This window comes from Haemaphysalis longicornis, unplaced genomic scaffold, assembly GCF_048455015.1.
Source record: "Haemaphysalis longicornis isolate Haplotype H1 unplaced genomic scaffold, Haemaphysalis longicornis Haplotype H1 scaffold_6, whole genome shotgun sequence".
Classification (NCBI taxonomy): domain Eukaryota; kingdom Metazoa; phylum Arthropoda; class Arachnida; order Ixodida; family Ixodidae; genus Haemaphysalis; species Haemaphysalis longicornis.
In genome coordinates, this window is record NW_027526407.1 from 157604182 (window position 1) to 157610181 (window position 6000).

At 50.4% G+C, this 6000-nt stretch overlaps 1 protein-coding gene across 1 annotated transcript in view; it reads left to right on the top strand.

Annotated features, from left to right (window-relative positions):
- LOC144141227 (synaptotagmin-5-like) overlaps positions 1-6000 on the top strand; it is a 106775-nt gene that overhangs the window by 56277 nt on the left and 44498 nt on the right. The gene's annotated exons all lie outside the window — the stretch shown is intronic.

Sequence of the window (6000 nt, forward strand, 5' to 3'; positions counted from 1 at the left end):
CAAACTTCAGTGGCGTGCCGACGCAACAGGCCGAGACTTGCCCCAAGGACGCAGAAGCCCCGCGTCCGCTGAGGAGACCTCCTCTCTCCCCTCTCTCGGACTCAGCGTGCGCCGCTACTACCGACTGCTCACGAACTCTGGAAAGAGCGTTGTGTATGTCTGTGCTGTTAGTGTCGGGTGCACAATCTAGAGGGAACGCTTCTTTTGACCGTTAGCGCTTTGGGTATAAATAAGACCCCTCCAAGCGCTGTAGTTCATTCCTGTTTGAGCAGTGAATCAATGATGTCACTCTGCTCGAGTCCTGAACTGTAACCTCGCCCGTCCGGGCATTGTTCTTCGGCTTCGGCTCATCTCTCGCTATGAAGTAAACAAGTTACGTTTTGCCTACGGCTTCTGGATTTCCTCACGGCTGCAACATTGGCTGGCCGCTCGCTTCAAACCACGCTACCAAACGTATGTCGGAGGTGACGGAGCTCGGCTCGGGTCGGCCTTCCCGTACACAATAGTATACGTTTCGGGCCACAGCGGAAATGAATGACCCGTGCATGCAACAGTGTAATCGACAAATGCAGATGTTTGTTGCTGGTTTTTCACACTTGGTTTGGTTTACCTATCGTAATTTGCGTGACACGCTGGGCCTAAAGAGCGAACCGAAACAATCGGGAGTGAATTACCGGATTACGCCAGTGTTGGTGGCGCACCGCTGCCATTGCATGCTCCCGTCTATTGAAGCTATTCCGCGATCACTGGCCCTATTTCGCGGCAACGAATATGACTTCATACGATAAAATTGTGGCTTTTCTTCGCGCCTTCTACGTTTTTAATAGCGAATCTGTCCAGCAATTCCTTGTATCCGGCGTTTCACAAAAGTCAGTTTTACAGCATAATGAAAAGAAATCACCGGCACCGGAAGGATTCGAACCTGTGTCTAAAAGATCAATGAAGTCAGAGTAAGTCGAGTTTCCCTTTCGGCTACGACCGTTTTTTCTTTATGGGCGGTCTTCGACAGTACAACACCACAGAAAGATACAACGGAAAACACTCCATCAACATGCAGTGATTGCTACCATGCAATGATGGGCTGGCGTTGTCTTTTAAAATTCCCTAAGCGTGGCGAGGGGTTCCACAACCTGGAAGACACTCAGGAACAGAGGTTTTTGGGCTCTGTGCTTCAATAAACAGGGAAACACTTTCGCGTACATATTGCCGCGTCAGCCGCGCGTCTACATCACTATTGAGCCATGACATGCGCGACCGCCTAATACTCTGGAGGCCCAACATTATGGCGAGATCGTACGGCACCCCATCCTCTCTCTCTATACACAAAAACCGCATGCCATCAGGGTTCAGTGGAAAGTCCTTTCGAAGTGTCCTTTGGAGGACATCCCATAGAAACACTGCTGCCCAACAATGGAGAAAGACATGCTCCACCGTTTCCGGTTGTTTCCAAATGGGACAGTTAGTTCCCCATGGCATAGAAATCCCCTTATCGTTCATTCTTGTTTCAACGGAAAGCGTGTCCGTATGTCGTTTAAAGAAGAAAAACTTCGTTCCTGGTGATACTTCCATTCGCATGTCCTTGTCCTGGGCCGGCACGGTATAAACCTCTGTACATTGGTACAGGTAAGACTACATCGCATACATCATTACATAATTTTTTCCGCGTAATATTGGCCAAATAGTGCATCGAAAATCTCGCAAACGAAAAACGGGATGACTTAACAATCTCTTTAAAGTATCCATAAATGCTCCCTGTCATTCTACTCGTAGAAATTACGAACTCGCGCAAAGCCCGCTTCAGCCGCACGTGAACTACTGTGCGCAGAAAACGGTCTTCAACGGCGCGCAAAAACTAAAATCTATTCATGAATTGTCTTACAAACAGGTGCGTCAGCCCTAAACCGCCATCGCGGATTCGTCGAAACAGATCAATTGTACTGGTCGTCTCCCAAGGAAGCCCATACAAATACAGTGAACACGCGATGAAGTCGTTGTATATTCGCCCGGGAACAATGCAGCGCTTGCATAACAAAACACAATTTGCTAGGTAGAAAAATGTTGCATACAGTTGCCCTAGCAAACAAACACAAACCCTTGGCTCTCCGCTTATTCCCTTTCTCACGCAGCTGCTGAGCTTGAGCGCGCCAGTAGGGCTCACTGTCTCTGTGAAACTCCAATGGAGTACCCAAGCACTTCACTGGATGGGCGACCCAAGTGACATAGGCGAAAATGTCTGGGGTTGTCGGCCAATCGCCATGCCAAAATCGCACGCACTTTCCCCGGTTTACAAGGCTACCTGTTGCAACACCGAACCGTTTCACGATTTCAACGACGAAAATGACACTTTCCTTGTCTGAACAGAAAACTTCAACATGGTCCGCGTAAGCGAGAAGATTGACCTCAAGCGCATGCACACGAAATCCTCGAACCTGGTTGTTTTGTATGATGGCTAAACACCCCGTTTCTGTGTAAATACAAAAAAAAGTAAAGGACTGAGGGGGAAACCCTGTCGCACTGAACATTTACGCTAATGGGTGCTCCCAACAAATTATTTACAATAACCGTGTGGTACACCTGTGAGACGCCAGGCTCACACCCTCACTAGTGACTGATACCACATTTATATGGTCAAAAAGAGAAAACAGAATATCGCGGGGCACGCAGTCAAATGACTTTTCAAGGTCAAGCTGGAGAAGCGCGATGGTGCCTCCAGCGGCGTCACAACACTATTTTTGATTGTAGGGTTTAACGCGCTGACCTAACGCAGGCGACGAGGCGCGCTGTAGTGGAGGGCTCCGGATTAATTTTGACCACCTCTGGATCGTTAACGTGCGCCAAAATCTCGTACACATGAGCTTTTTGCTTTTCGCCTCCATCAGAAAAGCAGCCGCCGCGGCCGGAAATTGAACCCGCGACCTCGTTTTCAGCAGCGCAACGCCTTAGCCACTGAGCCACCGTGGCGGGTGGCGTCACAACGCTCAATCGCACATCTAGCCGTATGTATATTCGTTGTGATTGCACGCTCTTTGCTGCCGCACGTCTGCTGCGGCCCTATACGACGTGTTATTACAGTTTGTAAGCTTTGCGCAAGCACCTGCATCAATATTTTGTAATCAACGTTCGACAACGCGAATGGGCAGTGCGCCGTTACAGACTTTAGTTTTTCCGTTTCTTCCGTTTTCGGCATCAGCACCGTGTCGGAAGACGAAAATGACGGTGGAAGGGATTTCAGACGAAATGCTTCCAGGAACATCGCCGTTAAAACAGGAGATAACTCCCCTTTCAAGTACTTATAAAATGCCGCGCTTAAAACCTGTCATGGCCGGGCGACTTCCCTGGGTTTAAATTATCAATTGCTGACTTGACTCCTGCGACAGATATGGGCTGTTCTAAGCTATCTCTTATTTCACCACAGTTCCGCTGCCCACGTAGTACACGCTATTCAACCAGTGGACGGAGCGCTGACGGTTCTTGAATGTCGACGACGTCGAGAGCTTGCCCCCCGCCCACGGTGGCTGAGTGATTGTATTTTTTCCGTCCGTCTGGGGCATCGTCGGTGTCGGAGAAGGCGTCGCACTCGTCTCAAATCCGTGGTCACTGGAGGCGTCCGACCTTGCCGACGACGCCTTTCAACGAGCGCTGGGGCTGACCGAGATTCTGAGAGCCTGCCAGCTGTTGTCTCGGGCACGCCTGGGCATCTCCTTCACCTCCTTTTGACGGTGTCCGAGTCTTCGTGTGGCAACGGCGGCGGACTCGCGTCGTCATCGCGGGAGTCGGGCGAACAGTCCGCTCCCCTTCACTGGGTCCAGGTCCGGAGGTTGCTCTGCAGTGCCGTCTTGAGGTCGTGGGCGCGCTGTCCAAACATGCGAATGATCGGTGCGGGGCCCCCTTTCTTCGTCTCGTCTGAGTCTTCTTCCAGCTGTTTGCTGTGTGGGTCGCTGTAGTTGGTGGTGTAGTTGCTGGAAGTGCCTTCACTGGCCTTGGACCGTGTCCTGCCGCTGTAGCCGCCCGTCAGGGACAGCCGGGCGCCGAATTCGTCCTGGTTTGTGCCCATGTTCAACATCCCGTCGTCGTCTTCGTCCATGCTGGCCCGCACCAACGAGGACATGCGCTGGAGCACGTCCTCTCCACAGTTTTTGCCGAGGGACGTGTCGAACTCCTTCTGGAAGAGCCACGGCCCCTCGACACCACCCACTGGCGCCCCCTCAGGCATGGAAGACAACGCAACCATGTATTCCGGGATCGCGAGGTCCGCCCTGCGGCTTCCGTCTTGTCTCGTCCTCGCTTCCACCCGCTGCTTCTTCTCCTCTTCCTGTCGGGCCACGCTTTCCTCCGACGACGATGAAGCCATGGTGACCTCTGGAAGGATCATGTCCTGCGCGGTCTTAGGACGCGTAGTGCTGTCCTTGCCGTCAAAGTTTGTTTGGCTGGTCCCACCGCTCTTGCTTTCTACGCTCAGTGACTCCGCCTGTTCTTCGACGTTCTTGTCTTCTCCTGGTTGGTTGTACAACCACTGCCGAGTTGTCCTTTTCTTCTCCTGGTGTGTTGCCTGCTTCGACAACTGCTGCCGAGTTGTCCTTGTCTTCTCCTGGTTCGTTGTCTGCTTCGACAACGCGCTGCTGAGTTGTCCTTGACTGCGACTACCGCATCCTTTTCGTCACGCTTGTCGTCGTAAATTTGGTCACTCACTACTACCTCATTGCCGTCTTCCGCTGGCACGTATTTGCATTGGGCATTATCTTCAGCATCTTGGAGTAGTGTAGGGTGGGCCGCGATGACGGCTTCTTCCTTAACATCGACTGAATATTTTTATAAAGGAACACTGTAAATATACCTTTTGTAATACTTCTCTGTATTGTATTTGCGGGATGTCTTGTTCTTGTTCAACAATATTTACAAGTATGGGCACATAAACCGGACTCACTGTTTAGATTTGGCTGTGAGTACGTAAGACTATGGCAAAGACTTCGTGTCACTTTGGCCAGGTGGCTAAATCGAGTCACAGACAGACAGGCAGACAGACAAACAGAAACAGGCATACAGACAGACCAAAATTTCTGCGTTTAAGTAGCTAAAGACTATCGTCTTTGAAAAAAAGGAGCGAAGAAGATGCGATTCGCATAGACTCCAGCTCCAAGAGGTAGAAACCACGGTCGTGCACGTACGTATACGTGAAAAAGCAGCCGTGTTAAAGTGGTTTCAGAAAGTGCGGAACGAACATACGAGTGTGCGGTCTTCTCATCAATGAGCGAGCTGAACCTCGCTTTAAATCTTGGTCACAATGCCCTTAAGGCGTGTACACAATGGTTGGTTTGAAGGCTTTGAGCCGCGGAATAGACTCTCTTTTCACGTGCAGTTTGTAGCGGAAAATTCTGTTAGCGACGAGGCTCTCCGAATGAAAAGACGCGCTACCATTGTAGAAGGTATGCTGCAGCACTTGTGTCCACTGCACTCCTAATCACACCCGTCATGAGATTGCCATGTGTTAATACTCGAGTGAAAACTATTTATTTTTGTCTAGAATGCACTAAAAACGGAGTAGTTATGGGATTAAGTGAGGACACTGTTACCGTGAACTCGTCTCTCGGTCCGAGCCACTTCACCGTATCGAGGTTCCGCTGTACATCCAGAAAGGCTATCCAGAATACACGCGTCTGAGCCAGTGAGCCTGTTCGCCATAGCACGTAACCTTTTCTCCTTTCTTCCCTTCTATTACACAGCGAATGGGAAGCACCGCTTTTTCTCCTTTTGATATCTGACCCTCATCGTTTATGGCCTGACTTTGCTCTTATGCGGTCTATTCTCCTAGTGTCTTTACGGGGTTTCACAGCTTTCTCAGCGCGCCTTTGTTCCCTGCCCGCATATCCGACCAGCAATTCTTACTTTCACATTTAATTTTAACTTGCACAAGTTCTCGCACTTCCAGTTTCCTTCGGCGGTACCAGTTTAATCTCAGAGCTATTTTCTGTTTCGGCCGGCATTACCAATCTCTAGCCTTCC